At 46.6% G+C, this 22,170-nt stretch overlaps 1 long non-coding RNA gene across 1 annotated transcript in view; it reads right to left on the bottom strand.

Annotated features, from left to right (window-relative positions):
- Positions 1–22,170, bottom strand: part of LOC143302713 (uncharacterized) — a 113,725-nt gene that overhangs the window by 81,333 nt on the left and 10,222 nt on the right. The gene's annotated exons all lie outside the window — the stretch shown is intronic.

Below are 22,170 nucleotides of genomic sequence, written 5' to 3'. Positions count from 1 at the left end.
ACTCTTCCGGATTTCGTTCCTGCCGGATCGTTGCACTGACGTAACGGATATAGCCGCGATAAGAGCATGAAATCCTTGAGCAGGTGGCCGGGGTTCTCGACAGGTCAAGAACGTAAATGCCTTTAAGACGATTGTATTGCACATGCTCGTCCAACATTTTTACACTGTTATATAGGTCAAAATTAGCATCCCTCGCCGTTAATTGCGCCCGAAACACCCGCCTTTCCTCCTTCGTTGGGTTACGCTAACACGTGTACGGCGCACCTTGGTTTGCCCGCAACGCCGAAAGGTGTTGGCGCAGGAAAATACGGGTCAAGGGTTTGAATCGTGTTCTTCAGGATTTCATTGACTTAACATATGTTGTACAGCGATCGAAGAATAATTACAACGATGAATATCGTGGTCTGATTAAGGAGTTAATCGAAAGGGTGACTTGGACGACCTAAATCTGCGAAGAACGAAATAATGGCGGGCCAAACAGAACCAAGGAGAATGCCCGATTGGGCGGAACGGCGAAGCAAGGTGTATTTCGTAGGAAAGAGGAAAAAACGAAGGAGACGAGGCTCGTCCCCGGGATGAAACAACAATCTAATCGCGAACGCCATTTTGTTTCTGCCTACCGGAGCAGTAGTTGATATATGATCCCATTGGCTACCAAGCTGTTTGGTTCCCAGCTCTGTACTGGACAGCAGGCTCGACCTCAACCTTATGGTGGTTGCTATATAGCCATAAGCTGGACGCTCTTCGGTTGCCCTGGCAATTAAAATTCTTTTCTTCCCGCCATGGTTGCTCCTGCGTCTCCTTCTTCTTCTGCTTCTCCTCCTCCTTCTTCTTCTTCTCTTTGATTCTCTTTCTCGATACTCGGTCTACCTTCACCTTCTCTTCGTTTCATACATCGTCTTTCTCCTGTCTTCTCTACCTCATGTTCTTCCTTTCTCTCAACATCCTGCACTTCTTCTTCTTCTTCTTCTTCTTCTTCTTTCTCATCATATCTCGGTACGCACGGAAGAAACGCGTAGCAATTAAAACTGCCCGCTCGGCCCGGACGTTTACACGATCCTTAACTGCTGGTAGCGCAAGGGTTAAGGGAACTGACGTGACCAGCTTAAGTAGCTGGTCAAGGGAAACGGGTAATTATACGAAATGTCGGTGTTTTCAAGCCGCGCCGGGCTTACTATCATCGAGCTGGAGGCGAAGCACCTCGACGATTGCGTGGCTTCGTTAACGATACGCGTCGCGATACCGAATGCCGGAAAAATATCAACGATAAATCGGATTAAGATAACGGCGTCATTACGTCGCATTAAAATCCCTTAATTTCCCGCGGCAGAAATTTAATCGTACTCTGCACAGTTCACTTTTCTTTGGCTCACCGCCGATTTCAAGTAAATAAACGAACAATCGCCGCTTATTATGATCTTATCCGTTGTTATAATATCATACGGTATTACAGTAATTTTTCCCTAAATCCAAGGCCAAAAAAAATGTAGAATCACTTTTCCAATTCTTTTTGTACTGAATCATCTGCTAATTCGAAATTGCAAATATCGTTGCAATAACGGTTCCTTCATATCGATAAAAATGTTTGCCAGACATCTAAACTCGTTTCTTTTCAATTTTTCCAACGAAGAGCAATTGCTAACTATTGAACAGTAATATATTTATATAACAACGATAACTTTACTAAAGTATTAGATACTTACACTGCAGAATTCCATAAATCATAAAATAACCTAAAGCGCGTCTAATTTAATAAAAATTAACTGCCTGACTGAGACAAAGAACGACCTTATGCTACTTATTTTCGAGCGGTCCTATCCTTTATCTGAAATCTGATAACAATCAACGACCGTAATAATATAGTCGACACAATAATATAATATAGTCGGTAAATAAATAATAATAATATAATCGATGAATAAAGCAAACCATGTACAAATCTAACGATGTACCAATTAAAAACAGACTCATAAGGTAAGAACAAACAAGATATTAATTCAGCTATGGAACACGAATTAATGAGGAACTGTATCGATGGTGGAGGATCGATAGCATCTCAAAATACATATTCCTCGTTAACGGTGGTTCACCATGGACATCCGGATAAGCCGGATTAACGGCGGGAACGATATTAAACGCGTTAGAATCCTTTCACTCTCGGCCAGTGCCGGCGGACGGTGAAAAATTATCGTCCGAGTCAAAAGTTACCGCGTGCATTACGGCTGCTCGTTACGCGCGCGTGAAATTGAGTAAGAAACGAATTTATGGAACGCAACGAATCGAAGACGTAGAAAGTTCCCCTCTTACAAGATGCGCGACTTCGCTTATGAGTTCGCTCGAAGCCGAGCACTGCTACGCCGACTGATGGAGAGGCAGCATTAAAACGTTGTACCTCGTACGGTTTACACCAATTACGGGCTATCGATGCGCCAACCGTTCACGTCACTAATTGATAATAAAAGAAACTCGTGCGTCCCTAATTGACGCGTTAATTTATAATTACTACGCACCGCCACGTATTCGGAGAAACTTGTCCGTGTAAACGCAACGAGCTTCCCTTCTTCGATTATAGTCGCCTATCTCACACACAGATCGCTCTTCACGTGTTTGATGCGGCCGAGATATGTACTCGGCATGACTGTCGTAAATTCGTAAAACGTTTCGACAAATCGGTGTTGTTAACCTATATCGAACGATCAGGTTTATCGACGATCGTTCAATCGTTACAAGGTAACAGTCGTTGGTAGAGACAGGTGAACTTGGACTATACATATAATTCTAGCGAAAGTATGCTTATTTCATTTCCATCTATTTTCTTCCCATCGATGATCGTATTTTACACAGTTTTATGACGTTGATCGACATCTCTCTGTTTGAAATTCACATTTCGATATGGTGAATTTAGTAGCGTGAATTTTTGAGGATTCGTCGTTTTGAGAGGTGAACTGCTACGTGTACTTTTCTTTCTTGTTCGACCTTTTTCTGCAGTTATCGGCGATCGCCGGAATAGCATTCAAAAGCAGGTGGAAGTGTTCGGCGAGGCTTTAGCTTGGTGACTGCCAGCGACTAATTGCCGTATCCCTCCGCTTCCATGTGGAATCTGCATTCCCGAAATACCTGGCCGCGCTGATACGCGACCGATTACGAACGAATAAAATATCCTGGCAATCGTTCTCGACATTCCCCGGTCATAGCGACAGACAGATGGCTCTTGACTTGTCTTGACAAATTGTTCCGTTCCCCTTTTCGTCTTATTTCTCTTTTTTCCCCACCCTTTCTCCGTACGATTCGTCTTTTACCTTATATGGATGATCGAAAGATCCGGGCAACATCAGGCAACAAAATACTCCGCTTTTTACACTCGTTACGATCGAAACGTCGTTCGAATGGATCTCAGCGTGAAACTTCCAAATTTCATGAACTACAATGGGGTCGTTATCAGTGGATTAGCATAAGCCAGCTTTTGTAGAGCGATTCCAGTGTATTCGCTGGCTATTCGTACGACACGCGAGCAACAACCGGACAAAGAGAAGTTACTAATTTCGAGCGGAGTCTATATTTGGGCTCTCTCGCGTGTGCACTTCACCTCTGGCTCCGCTCCTTTTTACTCCTTCTTTTAATATCGTCGCCGGGGCCCCAGACTCCATAATATGCGAGGTCCGTATATGCGAGGCTGGGGGCCCTGGTGCTTGTCGGCCGGCCACAGGATATAGGTACCGGCCTTAACCGTCGCTACGGTCGCTAAAGCTAAGCGTGTATGCATGTTCGGTGCATAAATAAGGAGCACAGCTCGGGAGGCATTAAATCACGTGCGAGACTCGCGTGTGTGTGCGTGAGGGGAACGGGCGCGCGAACGCGGAACGAGAGAAGAACAGAGAGAACGAAAGGAATGAGAATGGGAAAGAAAGCCGCAGATAGAACGGGGAAAGGTTGAACGAGGAGCGAAAAATCGAAACGAGGAAAGAGACAGGGTGGACGATGTGCAACAGAGAGAAATCGAAGAATGGAATAGGGGAGCGAATAAGGAGGGAGGGAGATGGAGGTTGAAACGGAGCATCCTCTCTCGGTTATACAGCGTTACGTTCGCGGTTGCGTTCGAGTTTGCATCGGCCGCGCACCCCCGTCGAGCCAATATGCCCCTCGCATCAACGGTTGCCCACCTTCTTGAGTAGTCCCGCGATTATGCTCCGTACACAGGTAAACACATAGCGGGGAACGAGCCGCTTCGTCGATCGGCAACCACCCATCTAATACGGGAACGGCAATTAAGTCGTTCGATCATAAAATGTCCCTATCACCTTATGGAACTCGGGGTATCTTTTACTCTCTGACAAAGATGAAGTTAATTATAAGATGGACGGATCGGTCGTTGGAAAGTTTAATATTGAAAGAAGAAAATGTAATTGCTGTGATAAAAAGGTATCTCGAGATAGACCTTTAGGTAATTAGGTAGGTGGCTAGAGGTAGGTAATGTCCGTAAGACATTAGCTCCAAGTGAGACGGCTGTCTCATCTCCATCGACGAGAACAAAAGTCAGGAAGGGTGGAGAAGGGAAGAGAGGAAGTTTCGATTCGGTAACGAGGCAGCGAGAGCAAAATAGAAGAAAAAGGACGAGCCGGTAAGGCAGTACCTATCCAAAAACGCCTCGCACAATCTATCACGCGCAAAGAGCGCAGCAAGAAGTGAGGTTAGGAATGTTAATGTGGGCAGCAGGAGCAGGCAGCCAGTGCGCATGCGCCACCCCCCGCGGGGCCAATCACCGCCCGAGAAATGGTAGCTGCGCCCGGAGTCAGCTCGTCGGGCACCATAACCTCGAGAAGATGGAAGAAGAATCCTTAGGGTGAAACTCGACGTTCTTCCTTTTCCTTCTGTTCCTTCGTCCACCTCTTTGTTCAATCTCGCTTCTCTTTTTCTGTCCATCCTCTACCCTCTGTCTTCGTGAACGAAGACGTCGTAGGACGCGACTGGGAGAAGTTCAAAGAGAAATATATTGGAAGTAGAAACACTTCGTTCTTCATTCGCTTTCTCTGTTCCTTTACGATCCTATTCTCTCGTTCCTTGTCCTTTGCTCGATCCATCGTACATAAAGGAAGATAAACAGTGATATAGAAAATATGAGAAAAATATCACAACGAGGATTCCGTCCTCCATATAGTTTCTTCTACCCTTCCTTTTTCCTTGGCTTCGATTCTCTCACCCAACGCGTTACTCGTGTATTACTCTTCGTTTCCATGCAAGAAGACACAAAATCGAGGAAGAGAACGACGGAGAACGGAGGCGAGGGAAAGCCGAGAAGGCTCCGATAAAGAATCGAGCACGCCAAGAAAGAGGTATAGGCTGATTGCGACCGAGCTGTGTAAATCTTGTTGATGGAAATTGTCCGCGGACCTTCAGTTTGTTCGGCGATTACATCCTGCGGAGAACGCGTTCGCCAGTAGCACGAGTCTTTCTTTCTTTCTTCCTCATCTTCGCTCCCTTTCCGTCTCTCCTTTTACACTACGCTATCTCCGTCCAGGAATCTTCTTTCTTCGCGGACGCCGAGATTAATGAGCGCACCGCTCGGTACTTTTAATTCCAAAGACCGAGTGCAAATAAGTACCGCCATCCGTCTTGCCCGCCAATTACCACTAAGCAGTTCTTTCTCCGTCCTCTGTATGCTATCCCTCTTTGTCTCTTCCTCGTCTTCTGCCTCGTTTTATGGACGGTTTCACATAGAGCTAGTTGTAGACGCTGTATTTAGTTGCGGATCGAAGTAACTGACCGTTGGATGCCTGAAGCTCGATTCAACATCGAGGATGTTGATGGATCCCTGGACGTTTGGCAAGCGGTAGCGCGTAATGAAGACGCCGTTCGATCGCGCTGCATCTTCGATATACCAACTCCTTATTCGTTCGATTTCTCCTGAACGTGGTAACGGTAAGTGGTTGTGACGCGACTGAAAAGTTGCCGTCGATGTGGATATTTCTTCAAGTTTATAACCCTCGAAAGAAGTTCAATCGTCTCGAAATTTACATTCTTTGGCTCTTAAATCCTCAATTATGAGAAGCAGGGATGTAGACTTTTGTCTCGGCGCTCTGTTCGAAGCAATATCGAAGAACCTTCGACGATAATGTTGGAATACCTACGACGTTAAGATACCTTTCGACTGGTCGAAATGACCAAAGACGTTTAAGCATCTGATATATAGGAAGGTACCTGTACGCGATCACAGTCAACGTAAAACGGTCAATGATGCACGCCAATCATCCTGGAACAAACGAATAACACGTTCCACCCACGTACGGGGCCTGAAACTGTCTAAAACTGAACGAGCGCGAGCTCACAGTCATTCGTACGACCGGAGATCCCAAATTAGAGGAATGTCTGATTTACATCTCGAGATATCTCGGATGAAGCTATAAATAATTTCGGTGGTGGAATGTTAATGTGGCCCTAGGCCTCGAACCAGCCGATGGTCCAACGGACCCCCCGCCAAACGCAGACGTTCAGTCGACCTTTAAAGAGATACTATGGCTGTTCGTCTCACCGCGATGAGGATAAATGTTTAAACGAGCCTGCGTTTCCTGTACGGATTTACTCCGATATTATTGACGAGTTCTTGATTTATTGGCCGTTTGACTAGTCCGTGCCAATTAAAACGAAAATCAAATCTTCGAATCTTTAAAAACCTACCCTTAACGCGTTCTTTGAGAATCCTACTTTCGTTAATGCCGTGTAACAACAAATATTTTTTAAAACGTAAAACTCCACTTATTTGCTTAATGCTCGGTTGGAATTATTACGAAAATTTGTCCACAATCTCGTGACTTTGCAAACTCGGTATCGTATACAAAACCTGAAAGTACGCACCAACTCGAATCCATGTTGCACACACAGTGAACATGTCAACAAATCCGATTTTAAATACACGATCCATCATCGGAATTGTTAACTATTCTCACCGAAATGACCGCACAGAATATTTCACAGCTACTACGTTCATCAAGCGCGATCAAAGAAAGCAAAACTGAATCGATCTATTCACGTGAACTGTCGAGAGCCCGTGAAGAGACCCGGTTTCCCATTGCTCAACGTAACGGATCGTGCTCCGTTGAAATAGGTAAAGACAGTGGAAGATGTATACCTATCGACTGAGACAGAGGCAGAGGAATCGAGAAGGGGGTGGTTGAAGGGGGCCAGAGGGAGGGTCGAGCTGTCAGAGGCAGAGACGTTCGGGGATGGCCCCCATCCTCGTCCTCATTCTCGTCGTCTGTAATCGCGGGGGCGGCAACGTAGTCCTGTCTCCGACAGGATCACATCGCCACCGAGAGCTGCTACTGTACCTACACGTACGTACAACAATGTACGTTTACTCAGACCCTGTCCTATCCTGCCTGCCAGCCAAGCAACGTGGACTGCCAATCTCGTTCGGCTAACGCAAAATCAAGTCAGAAATTGTCCCATTGTATAACGTATAACGTGTTCGTGCTCTTTGCTCTTGGGGAGAGATTCCAAGGTACGGCTGACGGAGATCGAGATCGGAGGTAGGTCGAGAAGCGAGATGTAGGTTGCTTCGAGAAAACAGGAAAAATTATCTATACTTGGTACACGCTAATATAAGATATACTTGGTAGGAGCGAGCAAAATCGATCAATGATTACAATTTATCGCTTGGGCTACCCACGATGAATAATTTGAGACGAATTAGGAATAACAAGAAGCTAGAGTCTCATTGGCAATCTCGATGGTAGAAATTGATTTTAAAAAACCGATACAGGTGTGTGTGTGTGCATGCAGGATATGCAATCCTAATTGCGTATGTTTGAAAATAGAATTTCGTGGAGCCCGAAGCCGAAACGAACGAGATCGAAGCGTTGGGTAGTCGCGGTTCCATTCGTTTCTGAGTCAGTGATATCTTGATTCATTGTTACTCCTGTTCTCAATGGTAATTAAGGCGTAGATAAGGTATTCAAATTCAAATCCGCTGGATCTCTCCGGCAGAACGTTTATACGACATAGACTTGAAATATATAGTACAGAGGATCGATTAGCTCGATGCTCGATTAATTGCGATCGCACGGTTAGTTTCTAGTAGCAGCTTTCTCTCCCTCGTACGAATGATACATATCTATGTTGTAATTACCGGTCGAAACAGAATACGAAGGCCTATCGATCCTGACGTTAGAAATATCGTCGAAAGTAACTCGATCCGGGATACGAGATAAATAATAAATCCGCCACGCGGTGGACAGTCAGAGAAATGGCCCGTGTCCTGCACGCCAGTAATAGCTCCAGTCGATTAACCTTGCCTTCTAATACACTGGTACTCCGGTTACGTTTCATCTATCAGGCTAGTTGAATTTAGTAGCTGGATACGCGGCCATAACTCATCGATACGCAAATGGAGCTACCGTACCATTAGCACCTTTCACTAATAAATTCAACAAAAACGAGCACCTCTCCGAACGAAGCACACCGATTATCTTCCTAGCATACTTTCCACTTCGAAATTCAACTTTGTGGCAGTGAACTAGTTTCGACATTATTTTATTGCGTATAATTTTGATGTAACGTTCTGATTGCAGATTGCAACAGGCGGTGGTTTTGCGATGGTTGTAAATTAGAGGTGTTAAACGTTCGAAGAAGATTAGAGGAGCGAGGATGGTAAAATCCAAGAGATTACGGAGAACGCGTACGTAAGTCGATTAACGATCGTAGAACTGGAATAACCCTGGATCAACGGATGAGACGAAAATGGTATCTCGGTTTAGAAAATAGGAGACGTTCGAGGATGACAACCAGCTAAGATTACAATCGCAAAGAAGAAATGCGTTACATCCTCCACTCGGAATCGTTTCATTAAAAACCCGGTTACTTCCTCGACTCCTAATTACTCGAAACCGATAATCCTCTAGGGTCTCCGCGAGACCGAAGAATCCCGGCAAAACGATCCACGCGGCAGAAGAAATCCGAGAAAAAGACGACAAGTGGACGGAAACACGTACAAATCGAAGTCGCCGAACCGTCTCGACGTAGGGTCTCCTAGCGTAATTTCGACATCGATCATTGGCGAAACGGCCAGTGCAAAATCGTCGGCGCTGTAAACGTCCACGCGCACCACGATAAAAACACCGGCGAGAGACAGCGGCACACCAAGAGCACGAAATACTTTATTCATTTGTGGGGATCCGCGGCGGGACTCGGACGAGCAATGTTTTAGCGGTAGTGTATAGAGATGCCAATAAATATGTCGTCGCCGGCATGCAATATGTATGTCAGCGTCTGCCAATCCGCGGATAAGTCGTGAGGGTCCCAATTCTTCTCCGTGAGGAGCCCTTTGCGTGGTCCCCGTCTCTCTCTCTCCTTTACCCGACCTTCTTCCCTGTCTTCTTCCCAGTGTTCTTCCGTCTGGTCTCCGGACGACGCGACGGGACAAAAAAGATCCTGGAGTTGCGCGCGACCGGCCTCATGGACGTATTGAGACGAAATGCGCGCCGGCACGACGATGATCGATACCGAACTTCTCGGAGCGGATCCGGTGGTCGGACATCTAGCAAGGATGCCGGCGTTATCTCGCATCGGTTGACGTATGTCGATCGATTTCGTCGATGTCGGCCAGCGTTACACGCGTTACACGCGCGTCCCTGTCGCGGAATACTCGATCGAGCAAGAGAATTCGCAGTGCAGGATCGTATTTATACGTAGAATTTGTATCACAGTGTTTCAAGGGAGACTTTATATACTATCGACTCTTTAGATATGGCCGTCGTTACCGTTTATTAAGATTTCAATCGATACGGGGGAATCTTTTATTGCGGACGCCAGTTTCTTGCGTTTAAAGGGAACGATTCATTAAAAAGCTACCCCTACTTAAATGGCTAATATATTTTCGTTAAAGTCGAAGTAGAAATCTTTTCATTCCTAGATTTTAGTTAGATTTATACACGATTCGTTAAATTTCTGAAGAACGAGTAATGTTAAGAAAGACGGTAGGACGGCGAGGTAACGAGGAAGTGAGCCAAACGAAAGATAGCCCTAGCCCGGAAAGGCAGCCAAGTAAGAAAGGAGAAAGTAACGTTTAAATAATTGAGGAGAGACAGTGATCGCTTAGCAACGGAGCTTAAGTCCTTTTTGCAGCGTGTTGAGGAGACGAGGCACATCGGGTGGTCGCCGATCGCGACGGATAGACGTCCGAACGGTCAGCAAAACATTCTTCGATCGAACGTATTAACGATCTCATCAATAAAGCTTTCCTCCGTGTCCCGGTGGAGCGGTAGAAAACCGGGAGGCCTTTGTGGGAGGGACGGGAGTGGCGCGGAGCAAGAAAAATCGCCAATTTGTTGAATGCACCGGCCATAATTCTGCGAGAAAAACTTTTGCATCTGCATTTCGTTATGTGCTATCTCGAGGATGGCGGAGGACAGCGAATGTACGTTCCGTGCAAATATCCGTTTACAAGCCGGACAAGTCCCCTTTTCGGCAAAGAACCGGCGTGTACGCATCGCGTGTGGTACACGTGAGGCCTCGGCACGAATCGTCTGCGTGGCCTCGCCATTTTCCAAGCTTGTCCCCGAACCGATACCTTGTACCGTGGATATTTATTGCCCAGCACGCTATTTACGACACCACTTTAACGCAAGACCTTTCGTAATCTCCCTCGATTGCGGTGGCGTGTAATTACGAAAATCGAATCTCCGAGACGAATAGAGTCGAAGCTAGATGGTTCGTTTCGTTGGCGAAGAACGCACGGACGAACCGTACGCGGCGACCAGTTACGAGCTATTACATCCGCGAGGGCTTGTAATTAATTTAGTTCGTACAGCGAGTAACATCGAACCGAACCGAGTCGATAAACGATGAACCGGGGGAAAAGGCAGACTAGAACTATTTAAGTCTCGAAGAACGAGCACGCAGAGAGCAGCTCCTCGAGCCGGTTGCTTAATTGACGCTAGGCAGATGCATACTTGCTTTTACCGTGTTTGTAACCATATCAATTCGACTCCGGCCAGTTACACAAACAAACCATACGTATTTCGGGATGTTGACTCAGCCCGAAAAAATACTCGCGAGCTGAAACACGCGCGGCACCGTGCAACACCTACGAATGATCCGTTTTAAGGATGAGCTGTCTGTTACTCCCTAACTCACCGACAATATCCCCTTTTTCCGTACTCTGTATAATATTGACTCGCTAGCCGGTGAATAATAAACTTCTCCGAATCTGTCTTTCAAATTTACAAGATCTTCGAAATTTCTGTTTCTTAATTCGCTCCTCGTTTTTACGCACTTGATCATATTACGATAATAACCGCTAATAATTCATCTTTAACTCGACCTCTGATCAATTTTTAAAAATGAAAATTAAAAACAGGTGCTTCGATCGAACGTCGTCGAGGTGTATAAGAAACGTCTCTTACATCGAATCGATAAAAGAACTGAGTAACAGTTTCGATAATTTTCGTGTATTCGCAATTTATTATTTAATAATCATACGACGCATCGTTTAATGATAATTTCGACAAGCATGGTTGTATATTAATGGCAACGAGCGGGCGTTCTCGTTCCGATTCACGTCTCGCACGTGCGCGATTCGAGCCTCGATTTCCGGCAGATCGTGTGGCAGAAGCTATTATAGTAGCGCAATAAACAGAGGAAAAAAGAGCTGGCATAAAGAAGAAGTGGTTCAACGTGACAGTATATCACTCACGAGCTCGTAATAATATCTATTCGCTTCCGATTGTGCGTACATCGCGATCGTAAACGCTGCGGTATGCGAAAAACCCGGAGACTGTCGATACTCGCTCCTATATCTCTCTTTTATCCTCGTTTCCGGAATCTGAGACTGCGAGAAGGGTGTGAGAGCAACAATAGAGCTGGTTTTTCGTTCCATTGAAAATTAAACGCTACAGCTAACACTGGACTAAAGAAATGAAATAAAATCAAGCTTTTATTCGTTGTTTTACAAAAATCATTCGAATCTTAGAAGACTCGTCATCGTAAATTCGTTACACTTATATAAAAATCTGTATATTCGACATTCTCATCGTTTTAATAGCTTCGCTGTTGGTTCTGTAACTTTTCCAAGCGAAAGCTAAAGTTAGTGGAAAAAATAACAGTTAAAAAGTGGAGGATGGAGATCGATTTACAAATTCTAACATAACTTCTACGTTCATTGGTATTGGCACAAAGGATCCAAATCTTTTTGTACTTTAACAAACATATTGCAAACTCTCCCTGTAAGATGTTGAAAATGCACGAAAAAAGCATCATATAGATAGGATACTGAGGTATTCCCGCTTCAACACATTCAACGAACGATAACCGCGCGAGAACGAAAAAGAGAGGGTGAGAAAGGGAGAAACACGATACGGGGAGAGCGCACGGAGACTATGATTTACACTGTTACCGCGTGGTTCCTGCGATACCCTTTGTCCTTGGACGGTGAATTCGCGCCTCCACGCTGCCTAACATACGACTACTCGTGGAAAATAGGGGACGAGGAATCGCGTGATTGTTTGCATTATTTATGACGATCCTGTGTGTCTCGTCTACTCGACGCTCGTCCGATATTACCTTCTCTTCGAATTACTCAGACGCGTTTAATAAAACGAGATAACAAACAAGAAAAGAGGAAAACACGTAAAAATAAAGGGGAGGATCACATGGATGCGTCGTACGTTTTGATTCGATCGTTAAACTAGGAACGAATTGTCCATTATTTCACACGATTTCCAAGACAATTTATCGTTGTGTACGCTGGCAGAGGATCGCGAACGTGATACCCGATACCACAGAATGGACGACGAGCGAGAAATTCCGCGGCCAAGAAACGCGAGTTACGAGTAACAGGTAACCAATTCGCATAATCGTGCTACCTGGATATTGTGATGTCGCGTCGCCGCCGATGAAAAGTGGTAAGCTAATGCTCGTTATCGAGCCGGCCCATTCTTAAAGCAAAGAGTTTATTCGACCAACGTCACGCCGCTGAGAACTGTGCAATTACGAGTGGCCAGCGTTCACCGAGATTCGCGCACGGGAATAAAATACGAGAAATCGTAAAGTCCCGTCGTTTATATTACTTGCCGATGCTCGCGGCGTTCCGCTGCGCGGGAGGACAATCTACTTTCGAATTAATCCGTGGTCAACGCTTTCCGTGAACAGCCAATAGAAATGTTATTGTCCATGCGGGGTTGCTGTTGGCTGAGTCGACGATAAAAGTGGAAACGAGCAAGAAAATTGGAATTTCCATGCTGGAAACTTTTGATCTTTCCTATAAAAATACTTTCTAGAAAAATCAGTGGCCATAGAGTATTTGAATTCTACGGGATTCTAATAGAAGGAAACACGATTTGCAGACCGATGTGTTCCATTTGTTCTTTTTAGACCGATATCGATAGAGAAACATTAAGGAGTGAATCTTTTAAAGAAATCAGTTGGACACGCACGTACTCGATTGTATTTCCTCAGGAGTAATCGAGAAGAAAGTGCCAGACGAAACACACTACTCACTGTTCGATCGGCATTTATGTACATATATATACGTGTGTGTATATATGTATATATATATAGGGCGGAGAAATGGGGAATGAACGTGTCAGAAGCAGCCCCCGGGGTCTAATTATGAGTTTGCACAGAGGGTTGGTTAGTCAACTTCGTTGCGTTACGCAGAACCCCATTGACTCATTGACCGAAATATCTTCATTAAGTGTCACATGCGTATTAATTATTTCATTCAACGTATGCACTTTATACTTTTTCCTCTATTAACCACCACATCCTGAACAAAAACCTTGAACAAACTTATTATGTACCGAGTTCCTGCATAAATCTCTTTCAAAACGCCCTAACTCGACGACTCTTAATTTCGTTTAAAATATTTGGCCAGTGGTAGAATCATCGAACGGGACGATTCCATGGGAATTCGAACGTCGTTAAGGTTTCATTGCACCGGGCAAATAAAAGACAAGAGCACCGGCCGAACGAAAAGAGAGAAAAGGAAGGAGGGAGGGGTCACGAGTCGACGGAAAGTTCGGCCGGGCAATATCTCGCGGCGTGGACGGACAAAAAGGGACACAATGCCGAGGGCAGGATCGATTCTCCTCGGTCGAGAGGATCACGGACGAGAGGACGAGGCCGAGGTTACGTAGCGCGGAGAGGAGCGGGCCACATTGTTGCTGAAACGATGCTCACCGACGAGCTTCGGGAAACAACGAGCCACCGGTCGCCTAAGAAGCGTAATTAATCACTTTTTGTTGCGTAAGGAACCACGGAGAAAGAGACAGGGCGATTGTTCGTTGCCGCGAAACGAGATTCCCCGGTTCCTGCCGCGAGAACGCGCCGAACTTTGAATTGGAGATTAAGAAGCACAGTAACATTAACGATTCTAGTCCTTTTCTTTGTCTTAATTAGTAAATATAGTCTGATCGATAAGTCGTACTTCGTTATGATTATACGAGAGTCTCGATTGTCTCAAGGATTTTGTTATGAAGTTCCAAGTCTTTATAGGGACGTATAGTAACTTGTTTCAATGTTTACAAACATACAGGAGTTCACGTTATTACCAATTAACCCGAATATTGCAAAACTTCTTTCGATATTATATTCATCGAAATAGACTCATTCTTTATCTGAGAATCAAATATGTCAACTAAATTTGTATATCTATATTTATTCTATATTTATTATAGATATAGGAAGGAAATAAAATTCGGAACGTATTACGATCAAACAAAGCCACAACAACTCGTTCGCCAACAACATTGATTCTCTCATAGCCGAATTCGTGACACGAAGCACAGCTATAAATCCGACACCCTTTCGGTGTCGGGGTGTGCGCATCAAATCTCAGTTTACCCTGAACGACGCAATCAGCGGGTACGAGGACGCTCAGAAGCGGCAATGAGGCAAAGAAATCCCAAGGGAGCACTCGCATTAGCGTGACCCGTGTTCCCACGACGATGAAGGAGAGCGAAGATCTCCGCGATCCGCTGATGTTCTCCGCTCTCTCTTCTCCACTTGGCCCGGTCTCGGAGCTTTTCGGCTATGATCCGGTAATTACCGACGAAGCTAGAGGTCGCCGGGTCTGTTAACGTTCGGCGGCTAATGGTATGCACGGCTGAGCGAAATAAAAAGGCGGCGACCGCGGACAGAAATCAAGGGAAAAGAAAATAGGCGGACAGCGAGGCGGCGGCTCACAGTGGTTAGAAAAAGACGGTGAAAGATTCGAGCGGGTGAACGATGAAGGAAGGCCACGCGGTTATGCGCGGCGACTATGCACCGACCACGAAACAGGGCCCCGAAACGACTTTACGGGAATTACACCCGCGAAATCGGGGAGATATGGAGCCGCGAAATGCGATGTGGCCATCCGTCACTCTCGCGGCCCACATGTCCGCGCCTGCCTTCCAAACCGGCTGCCTGCCTGCCTGCCTGGTTGCCTGGTTGCTTCTTTGCTTCGACTCTCCGCTTCGTCTCTGTTCGTCCCATCGTCCGCTTGCCTTCTCCTCTACCACGTGTACAGGTGGTTCTACCGTTGCTACGCGACTTGGCATGGAAGGGGACTGCGAGGAGAATCTTCGATGATCCTGATAACGGACTCGTACATCGAGGTTTCAACGTTGATTTCTTCGGGCGACCAAGGAGAAGCGGAACGATCGATTGTTACAAAGTCATGCGGAGAGATTTCACGTACGAAGATTTTCGACAGCATCCAAGTTTGTAACAACGGTGGCCCTGTCGTAGTTGATCGGCCATGATCGATTTAACGATAAGCGATATGGTAAATGAAGCTCGGAGCTCGCGATTCGATGCAAAGATCGGTAAGTGCGACGATCGGGACGAAGAGGATACGTGGAAGCGCGCGCGATCGCACTTAGCGAGCTTTGATTTATGAAGCGATGACGTTTTAAATGAATGTCCCGAGTGCGGATCGTAACGCGATCTGGCCACACAGCACGCGTGTTCCCGCGCGATATCGCGCTCGTAATATCTCTTTTACGCTCTCGTGTACCGGGCCCGAAATGAATATAAAGTCTTTGTCGCTCTAAATTTATACGGTGATAATAAAATTAGCGGTCCGCGGTGTCGGAGGCGGCGGCTGCGGGGCATCTTTCATGCGCCACAAAAGTGCCCTCCCGTAATAAACGTCCGACTCGCGGCACGCTTTTGCGTTTGCCAAGAAGATCATAGATACGATTCGCAAGGGGCCCTCTTAACGCGTGGAACGTCGATTCGCGCGACCAACCGCGCACGCTCGTAATGGTCAGCGTGATCGCGCGCCAGATGATGAGGTATCCATGCAAGAATTTCGGTCATGTACCAAGGAGACCACTGTTTGAGTAAAAACTCATTAAGACGACCCCCACAGAGAGTTCTCTTAGACAAAACTGACGATGCTGATGATGCTGATCCCGGCAGACAGGCTGGAGCCTTCCTCGCCACAAATTCCTGGAAGAGACTCCTGCAACTCCGCCTACCTGGACAGGTGCGCGGTTTCTGGCCTAGGGCAAGAGAAGCGGGCTGGCTTCGGGTGTCAAGAGCGTATCCCTTGAGTTATTGCATTTCTCGAGTTCCAGCGAGTGCTGGACGCCTAATGATTTCTTTCTTTTCTTTTCCTTTTCTCTTCTTCTTCTTCTTCTGGAAGATCGTCAACGTTTTCTGGGTCTAACCCGCGTAAAACGTTTTCAGCTGGATCACACCGTGCGAACCGCTTCACCTTTGCACCTCCTGCCCTTTGTCAGACCCTCCCCGACCCGAAAGCGATCCTATCGTACAGTACACGAATGTATCTTTGAGTCAATCTATGACTTCCACCAGATAACTTTCTATTATCGTGATCGCTGGTTAAGTTGTGCTCTGGCCCATGAATCACGAACTCGCACGGCTATCGTCCGCGACGTACTTTTCACCCCGGTGGCTCCTTGCCTCCTCTGGGAAAGTGGAACTTTGAAAATTGTTCCTCGTCTGTCTAACTGTGAGCTATCTAATGTCGCGTCTGTGGAGATGTTTTTCTATCGCCCGATTTCTTCTAATGAAACGCTATCTAATGACACCAAAAAGAGGTTGAAGAAACATGTGCGAGAAAAGAAACCCTACGAAATCGCCACGCGTTGCTACGGTGTTGAAAAATGTCGGTTGGTCTAATGATAAACGAGCGCGAGCTCATAAACGACCGAATGATACACTCGGGAGCTCATTGTCCGAGTAAGTTTTCAGGTGGTTCCCGGCTATTGTCGGTGGTGCCGGTTCGCATTGTTGCTGCGCCGCCGCGCAAGATGAAACGCTCGAAAATCTTCCGGGGGCGGAAAAAGAAAAGACGAAGGAAAGAAAAGGGAAAGAAGGCTCGTCCGGCTGGGACAATGGCGATTTCGTTACACGATCTTGGAAATGGCGGCTAAGATCCGAGCCTAGTGAAACTTTCACCGCTCTGAATGACAATAGAGCCTGTGGTTGTTCGATCCGATTTTTGTTTTCCGGCCGGCCAATTTACTTTCCTCCATGCTTCACGCTTGCCGACATTCCGAAAGCTGGACCGTTTTCACGATCGTTTCTCACGATCGAAACGATGCTTCGTAAGCGAAAAAAGGTAGAACTTCTCTAAGGACTATAAACAAAATTGAAAAGAATTTCGAGATCGTTAGACGAACATCTTCCTAACAAGGAGAAATCTACGAATAGGCGTAGCGAGGTCCCACAAGGAGGGATGACGAACGCGAATCGATCGTGGCATAGATCACTGTCATAGATACCCGTGAAAAACGAGCCAAAATGAATATACATACTTTCGGCGATGATCGCGTCGATCATCGACCAACCGTGGCATATACTGGCAACAGAGTTGAGTATATACGTGGTGTATCCGTATATTCGGAAGTAGAAGGCGCAATAGCACCCCTTGTAAGCCCCCTTCCTAGCCAGCCCCTTAACGTCCTTCCCTTCCTGCGGTGGTCGTCATTGTTTCATTGTGTTATAAACGCATTGCGTGTGCTTAGCGCGTGAGGCGAGGGTGTATCGATTGCCCCGCCCCCTGCTGCGTAGCCATGACGACACACCCTATCCTATCTAACCCCTAGCCTAACCTCCAACTTCTCTACGTTTCACCCCTGCGCTCACACCCCCTCTCACGCGGCAACGAGCTTTCTCTTCAACGCGCTTCTTCCTTCTCACCACACCCCTGTCATCCCCGAAAAGCCCTAAGCACGTCCTCAAAGAGGACGAGGTGACGCTGGCTGACCAAGGAAGCCCCTGTCATCGCTCCACGGAACAACCGACCCGTCACGACCTTCTCGTCTTGTAGCCTGTCATCTTTCTCGGTCAGGCCAAGGATTGCTGGCGAGTCTTTACCTTTGGTCAAAAGGGCGCATCGATAACCGAACAGATATCGTGTCTTCGAGTGTAAATACTCTGATAGAAGTTGATCGAGCGGGAGAATTCGAAAGGGTTAAGTAGGAGTCGAAGGGATTCTTGAATTCTACTTACGTTCTTTGTGAATTGCGTTTGATTTCTATAATCGAGGAATTAAAGTTAGCGTGTCAGTCGACTTCTAACGTATCTTCCTTAAACGCAGCTTTTCTTGACTTTGAAGACTCGAGCTCCTAATTATTTCCTTCCTCTTTAATTCTGTCTGTCCTTTCTCGCGAAAATGAATAATATTAAGAAGGTAAAGCTAGAGAATGTTTGCGGAGAGGACTCATGTCACACGTCCAGAGATGACAAACTATGCGAAACACCTCTCGCCGGAAGACAATGGGTCAGTCTGCAAGAAGGCTCCCGTTGTCGAGTGACAGAGTATCCGATCTGTCACAGCGGTACGTCTCGCCTTAATCGACTGTGCACAAAGCTAGCCTGTTATTAATTACCGGAAGCTTCGTATTCACGCGTGACTCGTATAGTTCGCCCGATATTCATCCCCAACGAAATATCTGAAATAATGTTTCGTGACTATGAAGAAAGACGAAACTGGAAAAACAATCGTGATCGTTTCGCAGGAGTCTCGTTTGGTCGGGAAATCTGCGTTACGTCCTGAAAACTACAGTTCCCGGAAAGTCGAGGTAGAAATACGTTTCTCCGTGGCTAGGCGAAATTTCTCGGGGGCCCAGAAGGTCTTGGGAGAACGAGCTCGGTCCTCGTGGGTCCCTCACCGGCACAATACGTCTCATTATGTTATCCGCACATCTCTCGACACGGCCATTTATCATTCCTCCGCCCGTATACCGATATATCGATCCTCTCCTTACGTGTGTAAAACTCTCTCGGCCTCTCTGAGCCCCGTCGTCCAGACTGTTCGTCCTTTAAGGCCCTGTTCTCCTCTCTCCTTTGTCTATTGCGGGAACGGCTACGTCCTCGTCAAATGGTGTAGGCCTCTGGCTCGCTCGCGCGCGCCATCGCGTGGAAAACAATCGGACCAGCGATCGTGCGAACGATAGAGGATCGCTTATGAATATTGTATCGCGAGAGTCCTTCGCGTGGGCCAAAATAACGATCCCTTCTTTGTGATCGACGTATGTAAATAGCCATCGGTGGTAGGAATTCCTGCCTGGACTGGTCCCCTGATTTTCGTCGAATTGATCGTCTTGACGAGCCGAGTCAGGTGAATTCGTGCCCCACGCGGAATATCTCGTTCGATGTTATTGAGCAGCGAATCTTGACGTATCGAAAATACCTCGGTGGGTGGTCCGATAAATATATCTCTACTTGCTTCTTACAGTCGGGCGTACACGGAAGATCATGAAGGGAGGGTCGAGTAAAACGGTTCGGTTCGACAATTAACTCCGTGAGTGCGAAGAAGAAGTTAACGAAAGGAAAATAGGCAGAAGATCTCGTTACAGTATCCCGGTGCACGGGATAACTGGTACAAGGATCAAAACAGAGTCGGTTCGCGCCACTTATTATTCATGAATCGCGGCCGTGGTCTCGCTAATGTGTCTGGCTTGCAGTCTCCCTGCGAAACGCGTGCGCACACAGCCGCGTGGTTACACGCACGTGGGTGGGCATGTAGGTATGTGCGCAAATGAGAGCCAGTAGAAAGATCGTTGGACGGCCCTATCTCGGCTGCATGTGTATATGGGAAAGAAAAATCATCCATCACGTTCGAGGCTATCCAGAACTGGCAGTGCCGGACGGACCATGTTTTAGGCATCGGTTCTCTATGGACTCCCGTCATAAAATTGATGAGCGTCTTTGACTAATTTATTACGCCGAAAAAACCGCACGAAATTCATAATGATCAGTCTCGATGCCGAGATACGCTATTTTGCTTTTATATCGGATGCTTTCGAAAATCTTCCAGCTCCATTGTATCCCTCAGACATCTACCAGTTGTTTTCCCTTCCAGACAAGTGTCTTCGGCATGTACGGAGGAAAAAAATAACGTTTAAGTTTCGCGTATATCCTGAGGAAAATCCTAAAGAAAAAGCTTAACTTTTGGTTAACGTTCGCGCATTCCTCGACATCAAAATTCCTCGCCATACGTACGAATAAAATATTTTACGTGTCGAAGTATCTTCGGTGAATCTTCGCGCAGATCATCGAATTAGAGGCATCTCCTGGACGCCTGAATACGCGTAATATCCGACAAGCCAGAGTGGTGGCCCGATGCGTGTTTACAACGGAATTCAAAAGGCTCATCCAACTGCAGAGCTTAATTAATAAACTCGCGATCTTATCGAGCGCAGCAAGACACACATCCTCCCTACTGTACCATCCTCGTTCCACGATGTTTCTCACCCCTCTTCTTGGGCTATCCTCGTCTGGCTGCCAGGACGAAGGTGGCGCGCGAATTTTTGAATCGGTCAAGGGAGCGCTCGCGAGCGTGAAAAATGACGCAATTTTCGCGGCACGCCTCCCATAGCGAACCTGAATCTCTGGTATAAAGGTGCCTATTAGGTATACCTACCCGTCCTCCGACTGTACCAGCCATTGTACCGAACTTACGCGGATCTAACGGGTGATACGCGGTAAAATACTCGAAAAGGCGTGACAGCACGAATGTTTAACTAAAGTACGATCTCGTAATTTCTCTAAAGATACATTAGGCTTTGATTATTTTACAAATGACGAGTCTATGAATCTACGACATTTCCAACTACGTTGCTTTTATTATACGTCTATACGAGACGTAAGATCATGACAAATGCAGGAGAGGAAAGAAAGATTCGAGTAACACGAGTTACTTTGTCTCCAAAAGATCGAGCTTCGAAGACTGGTCCGGCGACTCTTCCCGGACAAACGCAATTTTTCATCCTGTCAACGTTTCCTCCTCCCGTACGAAATTCAATTACGCTATCAGTGGTGAATGGAACTCGGCAATCACCCCGTATACTCGCGCAGGTATGTAGGCGCAGTGAGCGCGGGCCCCGCGCCACACAACAGCGCAGAACTTTATGAAAGAGACAGATGGAGGCGAGGGCGCGTTCGAACATCTGCCGGTGATGTACCCCCTTGATGTCGATCAATTACACCGACGTGCACGGACTTCGCGTACGCTAACACTATCCCCGCAACACTAAACAATCCCCAGTTACCTACACAGTCGACGTATTCAAATTCGGACCAATTGTGATCCTCGACTATATATTTCGAACGTTAATACGAAAAATATATTTGTAACATTTCTATCATCTTGAAGTAAAAACGTCTGAGAGAAAGGATCTCCAAAAATTCGAAAAAAATCAAAGTTTTACGCTGTATTTTCTAAAAATATGAAACTTCTTGCAGGTAAAGAAGAATGCCGACGCTGAAATTTTCTTCGAGTCGGCCAAGTGCTATCGAGAATTCGTTAGACGCGTACGAAGGAAGAAAAAACTGGTCGCGACCATGTGGAATTAAGGATTCATAAAAAGGCACCGAGGGCTACGCGACGACGATCTACACGGCGAAATGATCGAGGAATCGCGCGGATCTACCGCGAGAAGGCTCCACCTAACAGCGGATCGTACACGCAGGGTAGGATTCTCGCCTCTCCTCCGATTGGTCGACACGTGGCCCGCCATTGTTTCATTCACGCCTGTTGCACGTTTCTCGTTTATCTCGTTCAGGTCGGCCCGGCTCGGTTCGAACCCACTCGCCTCTACGGGACACGATCCCGATCATCGTTTCTTCGCCGGCTATATAAATGGCAACGCGATCGACGTTGACTGTAATGCCGGTTGTGAATCACCTCGCTTGAACCGTCGCGAGCACGAGCAAAAGAGA

Source organism: Bombus vancouverensis, chromosome 5 (genome assembly GCF_051014615.1).
Source record: "Bombus vancouverensis nearcticus chromosome 5, iyBomVanc1_principal, whole genome shotgun sequence".
Taxonomy (NCBI): Eukaryota; Metazoa; Arthropoda; class Insecta; order Hymenoptera; family Apidae; genus Bombus; species Bombus vancouverensis.
Note: the sequence above shows the minus strand (reverse complement) of the source record. Positions and strands in the feature narration are given on the sequence as shown.